Here is a 13637-nt window from a genome sequence, read left to right on the forward strand (position 1 = left end):
CAAAGGCAAAGGGAGAAAGGTATTTCTGCAGGACCATATCTACCCACACCTTGTGGACCATCTTTGCTGATTTACAGTGGGCACCTCAGCTGCAACTCACCACCCACAGACAGAGTTTACAGAGCTACTCAAGTGAAAGAAGGGTCTTCCTAAGCCCCTACATCCCCTCTTACTCTCATCCCATGGATCTGAGCTGTTCAGTGCTTCCTCCTATGTTTTGGAAAAGCCCAAATGATGAGTTCAGGACCATTTGGATTTCAAATTTGATTCAGATTTATCTCCTTTTACTGACATCTGTTTTAATCTTTAATGAGGCAAATTGTACTGTGCAATTTGGAAGAGAACCAAGAAAAACAGGGTTTTGATTTTCTGTTCATTTAAACACCAGACGGTCAAGAAACATCATCCTTCCAGCTAATTGAAGTGTGACTGCAGATTGCTGCTAATTTGGGCCTGACTTGTGAGCTGTATTGTGGTCCTGTGTCACCAATCTGCATGCAGCAGCCACAATGAAATGGAGGGTCACAAATAAAACAGATAATAGGAATACTTCAGTAAAACAAACAGGAAAAGAAAAATCACTGAAGTTGTAGGGCCAGAATACTGCAAATGGAAACTTTCCCTGGCCAAAGCTTTAACCATCTAACAAAGCAGCTGTAGAATAAAAATTCTGATATGAAGAGCATGGACCTCTTGGATTCTGTGTTTTCTGGAAGGGCACATCTCCATGCTGCTGCAGGTGTGGCATTGATTTATTCTAAGATGAGGTGCCTTCACATGAGCTGAGATGGAGACCAGCAATAAATCTTTCACAGCAACAAGAAAATTAATGTGACTTTATTTGCCTGTCCAAAATCTGAAGCAGCTATTGTGCAAATACACCCCAAGTTCAGAAACTTAGGGCGACATATGCTCCTTTTGTTAAGTACCTTCAATTGTGTTGAATGCATTAGGCTCTCATTTTTAAAAAAATCTTGGTTTTATTTCCTGCTCAGAGGTTGCCACAGCACTGTGACAATCAAAAGAAATAAGATGTCTCATATGGTAATTAATGGAATGAGCCTAGTGAATTCATCATGATTGCTGAAAATGTCACTCCTTGGGCTCACAGTTTGTTCTCACCATGTTTTTAATTTAGTTTTAAATATTTTTTTTTCAATACTGATATCTGCACACTTGGTAAGAATAAATAGAAAAGATACCATTGTTTGGAAGCTGATGTGGAGCTGACAAGTCCCTGGGAAACCTTTAACACCAGAATGATAATTTTAAATTGGAATCTGATAAGACTATGGCCTGGCTGACAGTCAAATAGGGTAGAACCAATACCACATTATTTCTGGAAAAAGAAAACACCTTAATATAACATTCAGTGTTCATTAATATATATGAGGCAGAAATGTAATAAAACATACAGAACAGAATCTGGATTTGTTGGTCTGGACAGGTGAAGAAATCAGCTGGGCATTCATGAAGAAGCAAACTGAGACAGATGAAATATTAAAAATGTTTTTGTTCTCATCAGAGGTGAATATTGTGGAGAGAACTTGTCAGGGTGCTCTGGGAAGGCTGTGCAGGGGCTGGGGTCCTTGACTGTACCATCCTTCTTTAGCTGTGCTGCTTGGAAGGTGCTGTTTAGCCTACAGGCAAGTTTATAACGCTGTGACATGTTCTTCTCAGTCTGAAAGCACAGAGGACACTGTAACTCTATAAACAGTACTCTTTGCTTCTATTTTTTTTCTTTCTTTCTTTCTGGCCACAGTTAACTGCTGTCTCTATTTCCTCTTTGGGTTATTGCTAGAATTAATCTCTCCAGGGAATTCAACTGCAGAGCTCAAACTTACTGACTGCTGCCTCAATGGCAATGTGACAGACATTTGAATAAATATATAGACATGTAGATGTAAAGTGACAGAATTTTGTAAGTATATTTTAGTCCCTTAAATAATTTTTAGCCCAGCTTGACCTGGCCAGTAATACCAACTTAATCATTTTTTAATTCCCTGGGAAAGAAAGGCCAAGAATTATTTAATGATCTCTTTAAGTACAACATATATTATATTTTACAAGAAACTGTACCCATGGTCTTCCCCAGAAACAAACCCAAACCCATTGTGTTTATATGTTGTATGAGATTATTGCCAGAAAGACAGCTGAAGTTGTTCTGATGTCCTTTGCCCAGCAATGAAGGGCTGTCAAGGAATGTGGTGGTATCTCCAGCTCCTGCCTCTGCTGCTTTCCAGCTTCTGGTCTCCCCCAAGGAAGAGAAGCAGGATGGGAGGAAGAATGCTCCTCATGCCTTGCCTGGGAGCCATGTGGAAAGTTTCTGATGGGAAGCTGGTTGGCAGCAAGGAAAGTTTATGGACCGAGTGTGTGAGCCAGCAGAGAAGATGCTGGGTAAGTCTAAAAATGTCCAGGCAAAATACTCAAGCCAAAGTACATATACACAGGAGAGAGAATGCAGGGCAGCGGGTGGATAAATAGTAGAAGAATGAAGTAGCTGCATAAACATTACTGGAAAACTTCAGACTGGTACAGAAAGGGCTGTGAGGCCACTTGGATAATTGAAGGCTTCTATAGATGTACTGGGGTCTCAACTCCCTCTACTGCCATGAGATCGAGGGAGCAGCTCAACAGTCACTGATGGGCAACTGAAATCTCGTCCTAATATGAGCTGGCTGTTCCAGCTGCTCTTCCAGAAAGGCAAGGGACACATCTGCCAGCCTCTTACCAATATCTGGGCTACCCTAAGGCTCTTCAAATGCTTTGAAATGACAGGTACAGGCAACAAAATAAAGTTCTTAACCAGCAGAGCAGGAGCATGTCTTGGCTCATGGAATACAGCTGGGCTTCAGTTAAGTTATGTTGATTTAAGCACAATGGGATATGCCACGCGGTCTCTCCTGCATCCCACATCAGATCTGAAAGCCTTATGAAGCTGCTGGGTGTCTGTGGTACCTTCAGTGACTCCAACTCCCTAGACAACTGGATTTCATCTCCCTTGGCTGGTGAGCTTTAGACTCCACTGACTACATTGACCTGCCTTCTCTATTATGCTCAGAGTTTCAAGACCTATAGATTTAAAGACATTCAACTTCAGGTTTGCCATTCTTGAACTGAACAGTGTCCCAAAGTGTTCAACCAGAGGAAAATGCTGAAAGACCCCTTAAAGCTACTCATTCACCCAAAAGAAAACAAGAGTTTTATCAAATGTTATCAACAATTTGAGGAAGACTGTATTGGCTAGATTGGATGAGGTTTTGTCTTGAAATATTTCTTGCCACTTAGCCTGTTAAAAGCAGTAAAACTTGAATTGGATAACGGAACCTATAGTTTTCTCTGCCCTGAGACATTGGATGATTTATTTCAAGAATTTGTAAAAGAAGGCTATCAAAGGAGAATAAATATTTAAAAAAATGTATTTGCTATTGCTTTATTATTTGAAGAGCTGTCTGGAAAAATTCAGCAAATTAAACTGGAAAATAAATAGTATAGTAATTTTCAGTGCACTTTCTCAGTTCTTGGAATGGTTATAATTATTCCATCAGAGACACCTCCTAGGGACCAAAATCTATTGCCTGTGTACAAAATCAGGCAAACAGTCCCAGTCTCTAAAAATTTACAACCTGAATAAAACCCTAATCCAGAAACCCATTTACTCATTCATTTTACAGTAAGTGTTTAAATAGGTAGGGCCTCTTAAAATCATGCTTCAACAGATGAGTTGTGTGAATGTAAAATATGCTTGTCACTTTCTGAGTTTTGCCAGAATTTCCATAACTTATATAGACATAGAGCTTAGGAACATGAGAGCTGAAATTCCAAGCAGTATTTTTATACATACACATATACATATTCTGTGTATATGAGTGTGTATAGTATATGTACAGATCTGTGTATAAATATGCATTCATGTACAGATGAATCTTCCAATTACAAAGCTTGCACTACTGCTGGGAATCTTAGTCACTTTTGTGAACTGGAAAGGTCACTTGAGCTGTATGAATTCAGAGAACTTGCTCTGGGGAGAGAGTCTGGAAGCGACAGCCCATATAGCTGTCCAAGTATGGGAAAATAATTCTGGATTTTTTTTTAATAGGGATGAGCCTGAAGAGCAAAACATAGAGCCAAATCATCCCAAATGTAGCAGAGTTTGAAAGTGAGTTATAAATTGATTTCTCAATAGAGAAACAGCCATTTGTCATTTGGAAGGACAATCAGGAGGGTCCAGTCATAATACTGGGTAGGAGCCATCTCTCAGTCTTTCATCCCCAATAAGGCCATTAATTAAAATACTTGACAGCACTGTACTACATGCCTCTCTTTTGCATTGCTCCTACTGACTCAGAAAGCTACAGGGGTCAGCTGAGTGGATAGAGAACAGCAGAAGTTTGAATTTTTGAATTATTTTCTGGATGACTGTTCATCCTTCTGTCCCAGGTCAATGTGTACGTGAGTTTTCCTCCATGTTTGATGACTCTTTCAGGTCCTTAGTGAAATTTACACCAGTTGCATAGGGCTGCAGATTAAATCACAGATCCCCACCTTTTGTGTCAGGGCCTCCTGGCTACTTTTGACCCAAGCCATGACATTTGTAGAATATATTAGTGAGCCATGATTACAGGAGCCTCCCTACTCACCCATCTCTACACAATGCCAGCCGTATGGCCCCAGAGGGAAGGAGATCAAAGGGAAATATATTATCACTTTGGGAAGAGAAGAATCCTTTGCAGATGTCAGGAAATTCCCTCCACTGTCTGATAGAGTACAGGAGAAGGAGCAAAGTGGGCAGTGCTCTGTTGACACTGCCTGCCCCTGAACAGCGTTAGCACAGACTGATGTTGGAGGAGACATTGAGTATGTAGTTTAACTGCAGCTGACATTTAATGCTCCAAGGCATTTACCTGCTGAGGGATAACCAGGGTAGTTGTAATGTGCTTATTTACAAGGCACTGAATGCAGTACAGTAATCTCCTTTAAGGAATATTTGTTCTATTTTCTTCTTGTATTTTGTTTCCAATTCCTCAGGATGTAGTGGTTGCTCTTGGCAATATTCTCCATATTCTTCCCAAAATTTATGAAGAAAAAATGGCAAATTTGAGGATAAGCCAGTTTGGAAATTAAACAATCGCCTCCCATTCAGTGGCAACATCAGAGCCATAGGTCTTTTGCCTTGGTAGTTTCCTGAGATTACTGTCATCTATTACCAAAGATACTGGGCCTTGCAGAAAAAAACTCAGCATGCCCCACTCCCAGGACAATCCATCTCTTAGCACATCCCGGGATGTGTGTAGTCCTGCTATTCAGAAAACAAGAACTAATTCATCAAAATACTTGATTAAATTATCCTCTTTGAAGTTACCCACCTAACGAAAAAAAAATCCACAAAAATACTGTTATTTAATCTTCATTCCAGACTAATTTGAAATCTGTTACCACATACTTCAAAAAATATTTTAAATGAATATCAGCTTTATAGTGGTATTCCCAGAAATTTTTACCTAACATTCCTGAGTGGATGACCCACAACTGAATGTTTCTGAGGTTTAACAAAAACAGGAAAGCAAAATAGGCACAAAACTTCACAATGGGGAAAAACAACAGTGAGAAAGATGAAGGAAAAAATTCAGTTATTCTAAATAAATCCTTAACTCCATCTGCACAGTATTTTATTATAGGAAAGAAAGAAAATCAAACCCTTTAGACACCAATATTTTCAGGCAATTGACACATCTTGGCACTAATGTGATCGTATTACAGTGAAATAGAGTACTTAAGTCCGAAAAAACTTGGCTGTAAAACCAGATTTTCCTGAAGACAAATGAATGTGGAAGAAAAGAAATATTATTTGCTTGCAGACTGAACTACCAATTAGGCAAAACTATACGCAAAATATGCCACACTGGTCAGAAAACATGTCACTTAAATGTAAGTTGCTGAAAAGAAAAATCACTTGGAGAAAGCAATGTGATAAAGAAGTTATTTGAATCAAGATTCCACCAATTCAAGTTAATAAGGGGTTAACTCCTGGTTTAGTTTTTTTTAAAGAAATTTTACAAACAGTGTTGGCTTGAAAAAAGGCACATACTCACAGTGCCAGTTACAGACATTTGTACTTGTCAAGAAGGAAATGGAAACTTTCTAGTAAAAGATGTACAGTGGTGGGGCTAATGTTCTGATTTTGACCTTGTATGTTAAGATTAAAGCGTTTTGCTGTGGCATGGCCATCATTTAGTCTTTGCTGGCAGTACAGTACATCTTCACTCTCTTGATTTTGAAGTCTATTATCTTTTTAACCCCTTTTATTTTAAGAGGGATCTGAATGCTTTTTGTCGTAGAGCAGACAGGGGTGAATTTATCACAGGTCAGCTTGCCAGAGATTTTACCAACCTGCCTGCTCACAGCTTGACCAATCAGGCAGGGATTAAGTAAGAATTAATTCATAATTATGTTTTCCCTAATTTCTTAATAATTCAGATGGAGGTTGATAAATAGAATCAGTTGACTAAAAATCAACTGTTATTTAAATAAATGCAGTTAAATGAATACCCTAAATTTTACTCCAAAGAAAGATTATTTTCTCAGGTCCATATCAGAACCACTTAAAATTCCATATTTGCAATTTAAAGTTGACAAAGAAGCAAGAGGGGAAATACTGTTCCAATAAAAACTGGACTCCAAGAGAGTTTAGGGGGAAGTTCCCAAAAGCACTTCCCCATTACCTAATGGGGGTGTTACCACTTCTCTAGGAAGAGTGACACTGAGCATTTCTGAACCCTCAGAGATTGTCCTTCTCACCTCACGTGGGCTGTGTCCTGTGTGCTTTCACAGCAGCACCCACCACAGGGATGGCTATGTCCACGCTTGCTGCCTTCACTGTTGTAGTAAAGCGAGTCTGTAGTGGTTAAGCCACCTAGCCTGGCTGTGGGTGTAACACATCAGCCCAGTCTGGCTCATGGACTGCTTTGCTCTTTGCCAGCTGACTTCAGGACAGGAGCATGGCTTCACAGACCCAGCTGCTCTGCCTGTTACCTGTCCAAGGGGAAGTTTGAGCTCTGCTCCCAGCCTGTCCCAGCAGGGTAGGGCAACATGGCCACAGATCCAGCTGGAAGAATTTGCAGCGCTTTGCTTCCTTGGGACCCCATGGGAGCATACTGCAGCCTATCACCACAATTCCCTCCTGCAGAACCTCCCCTGCCTCCTCAGAGCATGGAGCATTCTCGCCCAGAATAAAGTATCAGGTTCACAACTTTTGAACTTGAGCTGCTGACCCAAGTTTAAATTAAACAACCTGCCATTCACAACTCTTCGAAAACAGGTTAGTGAACCTAGATTAGGAATTTTTCCTGTAATAGCAAAGGCATACTTCCAAAGATGCTCTCTCAGTTGTTTTGTCAGCTTGTTTTGGTGGTGTGGTCTCACCAGATTTTCTGTACATAACACCAGTCTGCTCCTTTTCCACCCAATAGCAAATGAGGAAGGCCATTTCTGTTCAAACTGTGTGTACATTTGTGTGAGATATTTTAGTAACAGCAGCCTTGGAAGGTAAGGGCAACATACCCAGCTCTATTTACAGAGGGGGCTGAGGATGTTACATGTATTTACATATCATTATTGTAATAGGGAAGACTTTCCATACCTCTGAGCACTTCTCTTGCATCCAAAATCTAGAGAGACAGATCAAATGAGGAGTCTGTCAGGAAAAAAAAAGGTCTGATATAAAAGACATACATATAAACTGAGGGCAAGATATGACCAAAAACCCAGGGGTGGCAAAAAAAAAAAGTTTATTTAAAATTACATCCATAATTGTAACAGGTCCCCTTGTTTGTGTATTTGGCTCCTAGAGGAGATACTGTTATGAAATTAAGGTTAACATACTAGACTGTTCCAAACAATCATCTTTATGTTTTTTTAATACAATGTAGGGTAATTTACTTGCATGTAGGGTAGTTCACTTAAATGTGAACTTTTGAAGTTTCATACCATAAGAGAATCAGATATAAAGAAAAAATGAAACTAGTCCAGGCTTGGCTCTAAGTACCCCAATGCGCCTCCCCCAGTTCAAGGACATGTAAATTAATCACAAAACAATCTCCTCTGAGACTGTTCTTGCTGGAGAAGGGAACAGGCAGTAACAAGAGCCCTGTTCCTCAGCTGGAAGACATTGGAAAGCAAGGGGAGTACAGAAGTCGTCTAAGGAAGGAGGGCTGGCTGGAGGAGCAATTACTGGGCACTGCCAGTGCAGTGGGCAGTGGCAGCTGTTTTAAAAACATGGACAGTAATGTATAGGACATGGATGAGAATCATCAGATTAACAAGAACTGACTTATATCTGTGATTGGTTTTATTCATGCAAACATTGATCATGTTGCAGGAGGAAATGCTCTAAGGTCTGGCCTCAAGTTCTCAGTGTCAAAGTTAATTGTGCCAAGCTCCAAGAAGACTTTAACAGCCAGCCTTTATTACAAATATGTACTTTCACCAGGTGCCAATAGCAATTATAGGGAGGGGATTAAGATCAGTCTCTCTGAGGGCCCTTTTCCCAGAGTTTTCTGAGCTGAAACCTCCTCAGCTCCACTGTGAGAGGGCTTCTTCTCAACCCCTGGGAACATCTGCAAAAGGAGCAGACAGAAGAGGTTCATGACAGCCCTTACCATATTTATGGGCAAGGAAACATGCAAAACCCAGCTGGCATGTCAGGACGGTGATCAGCAGCTCAGTTAAAAGTATTAGTTATTGAGTTTGGTGAGGTCCAGGAGGCTTAGTCACACAGCAGCTTAGTCAGCTCTGAATCGCTTCAGCCTGTCCCAGACCCAGAGGGATCAGGATCATTGTGTGGAGAAATTCAGAGCCTGCAGGATGGTCTCCTTTCACTGAAAGTCTCAGTCATATTTATTGTCTCACCTGTATGCTCCATCCAGCACCTAGGTGGTAAGCATCACTTGGGCAAGTGACAGAGATCCAGGCCTATTTTCCCACATAGCCTACAAGTATAAACAACTGAAAATTGAAAGTTTTCAATTGAAACAAGATTACACCATGTGCCATGGTGAGCCACTCTTACATTTGACCAAGCATTCTTTCCTGTGATTGAAGTGTACAATTATCACATAGATACGGGTTTCTCAACAAACAGTCTCTGTTCCTTTTGGAATGGATACTGTAACTTTCTAAATACAGCTACAACTACTTTCCCAAAAAGTAGTTCTTTTCAATCTCTCGCCACAAGTTTTTGGCTGTTTCGAAATGGCTGTTGTGGCATAAGCTCACATCTTTCCACAGCCATACAAATTACTGAGCAGCTTATTAAGCTTAAAATAGGATCCAGGGTAATTTAAGAGAGCATGTGAGCTTGCTTCAATACACAGAATGTAGCTGCACTGTTGATTGATTGATGCTTTTCTACAAGCCTTTGTTTTTCAGAAAGAACAAATGTGTTTCTACAAATGCAGTAGAGGGGGATTAGCTCTGAAATCCACCACTGCTGCCTTTTGTCTTTCAGCCCTTCCACAGAGCTGTCGCTGTTCTGTTAGTTACATTTCTCTCCCTGCTCTTACGTACATAAATCCCTAATCTCGTATGTAAAAACAGTGGTACACAGTAGGCAAAAATCTTCTTTAGAGACGCCTTATGGAAGGTTTGGATTACAGCCCGGTTAGAACATTTAAAACAGCAGCAGTGTTCCCAAATTCCTTTTTCAGAGTTTGCACAACCAGTAAACGAAGCTTTAAACTCACACTGAAAATTGATACAATTTGTTTGTTGATATAGTTACCGTCATCTGCAGTTGTATAATTTATTATCACCTACCGCTGTTGGGGATAATAAAAGAGTGAGTGGGTTTTGAGATGTGAGTAAAACATGAGCACAAAATCTCCACTGGAAATACTGAGTCACTTAATAAACATGTAGACCACAAATTCATTGTACATTATTCATTACACAGGTTACAGATGGGCCTGAAATAGAGGAGTCTGCTTAGGTTTGTGTGCACATCTGCTCGAGCAGGGAGGAAGGGAGTCTAGTTCTGGATATCACTTCAGCCCATCTTCAAAGACAGAGGCCAGAGGGAAAGCTTGGATGCAACAGAGTGAACTGGAGCCACCTTCAGGCCCATCAGCATGCAGTTTTATAGGTTTTGAGTAATTTCCAATGTAAATACTGTTAAAGATGTCGTTGAAGAAATAGTGATCAGGGATGTCTATATTCTTATAAGCAGCTGACAAGACATGGGAGATACCACAGCTTCTTTTTGACAGCAACAGCAGCAGCTGGGCCCACACAGCCGGGCCTCCTGGAAAGCAATGCAGGCAGGGGCAGAGTCGAGGTATGCCCACAAGGTGCTCTGGCTTAGTCATGTACATGTGGCACTGCAATAGAAGCTGACCAGACATCTGGTGGGACCATCATCTGACCCTCAGCTCCAAGGGACTGGTCCTGCCCTGAAGGTACAGCCGGGGCAGCACTCACTCCCAACCTGAGTCAGACCAGAAGTCAGAACTGGTAAGTTCAGCATTCATTTTAGACCCCTGGGAGGAGAGAAGCATCTGCAGAGAGAAATGCAGGGGATGTAAGCACACTGGTGGGTGCACAGCTGCAGGGAATAGGGACAAACTGGCCTTAGAAAGTGGCTCTGAAGCAAGCCCTGCCTCAGAGCTTTAGCCAGAAGAACAAGGGCAATGCTTCTTCTTACCCGGTGCACTTGCCTAACCCAAAACAAGCAGCACAACCTGTCTTTTCCAGACTGGAAACTTGCTCACCTGCTTGGGGGTGGGGGAAGAAACCAAACCTTTGAAGATTACATGTAGCTCTGCCAACTAATGACACCTGTCATAACATGAATAAACTCCTAGGAGTTTGCATTTGCCATTTGAAGTGCACTTAGTAGGAGAAATACAAGGAAATTGGTGCTCAGTATAAGCCCAAATGTTAATCCTGTGAGTGTTTTGGAATGGGGGAGGGAATAGGAGAAATTGTGGGAGTTCTATTCTAAGTAATCCCCACTGTTTTGCTATTTTTTTTTTCAGCCATGGACAATTCGAAGTTGTGGCTCCTGTGAGATAAGTAGCCACTTGCAGATTTAGCCATCATGGCAGAGCTGACAGACATCAGTAGAATTCCTCCAGACTGAAGCACTTATTTGCTTTTCCATAGTTTTGCTGCTGTATTAAAAAAGGCCAATTATTGATGATTTCCAGGAAAAGCTCTGCAGTCACATTTTTGTTGATTGCATAAGCCTTTAGAAGTATATCAATCATTAAATGTCTTTATTGTACTTTTTGTTTCTATTTTTTTTTACAAATGGTTTTGCAGTGCTGCAGTCCAAATTTCTAGAAAGGCTGTAAAATTTCTTTGGATCATTATAACTCTGTTGTAATAAAATGGGCAAAGTGCTTAATAGCAACCTTAGTACGATTTTTTGCAGTCATGGTTTGACATTTAGATTAATGCTAATCCAGCTTACAAACATGGGGCATTCAAGCTCAGGTGCCAAGGCATGGCCATGCACTCCATCTGTGATCCCTTTGTGCGGCTGTCAGGGTGCCTACAAAATGCCAGTCAAAAAGATAGGACCGCCGTCTTACCCAGGAATCACATTACAGGCATTTATATTTTCTCTGCATTTTACACTCTTCCCCATCTCTTGAAAGCCACTGTACTCACTTGCAGTTGACAACACATCCATCCAAATTCAATCCTACAGCAGTTTCCTAGGTAACTGGCACAGAAACGCTCTACACAGCAGAACAAGCCAAAATACCCGTTAGTGTTTCCACTTCTTTTCAATCCTTTTGAAACACAAAAAGATACAAAAAACCCACCACAAAAGCATTTAAAAAGCCCAACCCCAAAACTAAACCAAACCAACCAACAACAAGAAAGCCAATGACAAGGTAAGTTCAGCCACTCTGTTTAACCTTCATCCAGGGACTTCTGCATCCGCCAAAAATTAGCTCAGATCTGGAGACAAGACCAATTTAATGTCTGAAATTATTTCTCAAGGGTTGGAATTCTTTGAGTTATCTTCACAGATCACAAAGATCTTTCTTGGCTCTGACTCACACCAGTAATGTGGACAGATACTTCTGAATCATGCTGGGAGCTAACAATTTGTGTCTCTGCTCTCCTAGCCCCTCTTACCATAGTCAGTTTCCAGTGGGACTTTAGAAGGGCTGCAAGGCAAGGACCATTAACTCCAGCCTATTAAGTGTACTTCCAAGGAAGTGTTTCCTCAGATTGCCTTGCACATCCTTCGGTTCAACACTCGCCTGGGATCATGCCAGCTCTCATCTCTAGTGCTCTGCACGTGGCTGCAGCTCACTTACCAAGGGTTCCTCTGTCCACCTCAAGAGAGACTCTGCAGTCCCCACTCTGGGACTGGTGTCTAGAGACTCTAGAGGAGGAACAGCAATAAGGGAAGGGGCAGAGGCCAGCAAGTTCATCTGCTTTGGCAGTGCAGCTGTGATTGCGGCAGCTGGTGAGGCAGAATACATTTCCTTGTTTTGTGTGCAAGAGAAAGCAAATTCTTGCCCTTGCCTAATATCCACGTGTTGCATTTAAGCACTGGGAAAAAAAAGCTGCAGCCTGAAGCCACAGGATCATAGAAGAGATTGGGCTGCAAAGCTAAAGAGATTGGGCTGACAGCCCTTCCTAGCATTAGCATGCACACACACACAGAGCTGATCCCTACAAAAAGGTAATTAAGGTGAGGGGGAAACCTGGGAGTGGCTCCCATAAAATACCCTAAAGGGGAGGAGTGGGCTTAGGAATGTGCATCTGAAGGGCTTGGTCTGGTGTCAACTTTTGTGAACAAGTCCTGCTGAATCTTGCTCGCATACCCAGGTGAAGCCAACTCGGCAGGCTTTCACCAGCCCCATTCACAAGGAAGTAAGAGAGCTTCACAACTGGAGGCTGTAGCTTGCAGGCAAGGCCCTCCCTTCTCTGCCTGCAATTGTGATAGCTTGCTGAAGGGCAACATGTGCACATCAGACTGGAGCATAGTTCAAAAGAAATAAGTGTTGCCTGCAGCAGTCCTCACTTCAGAGCATGTTATAGCAGGTTGAAGGCTGCTGTAAGCGCTGCCAGTCGCTAACTAGAGAAGCTTTTCTAGCAACCAAACATTGCCAGGACATAAGGATACATTGGCCATGTCTCCTGGCATGGCCTCTTTTCCTGGAGCTTGGGGGAAAATTTCCAAGGACACTTTCTGTTGACCTCCTGCATCTTACACAGGAGAGGGGAACTCCAAGAAGATGGAAATGCAGGGTTAAGTGTAAGAAGTTTTGACCTGTGACCTAGTGTGACACTGACACCGAGTCCAGCTACGCTGTCACACCAGCTAATTTGAGAAATGGTGGGGTTTATAATTGAAGACTTTTATGCTTGGAATCTTCCAAAGCATAAAAAGTAAGGACTTATAAAAAGTAAGCACTTCTGTCATTGCCATCTAACAGAACACTGTTGCTGAAGCTAAACAAGCAGACGGGTAGCAAAGTACGTTGTTCCTTGTTCAGTCTCAGTGTTATAACAAGTTGAGCATCATTCTTTTAGTTGTGCTCCCTTTTTAGATTCCCAATAGCTGGGTTAGAGTCCTAAGCCAGGGTCCTGTGTTGTTGCCCACTGAGATTTGTGTA

The sequence above is a fragment of the Agelaius tricolor genome, unplaced genomic scaffold (assembly GCF_023055355.1).
Source record: "Agelaius tricolor isolate 1412-34295 unplaced genomic scaffold, bAgeTri1.0.p SCAF_1, whole genome shotgun sequence".
In the NCBI taxonomy this organism is placed as follows: domain Eukaryota; kingdom Metazoa; phylum Chordata; class Aves; order Passeriformes; family Icteridae; genus Agelaius; species Agelaius tricolor.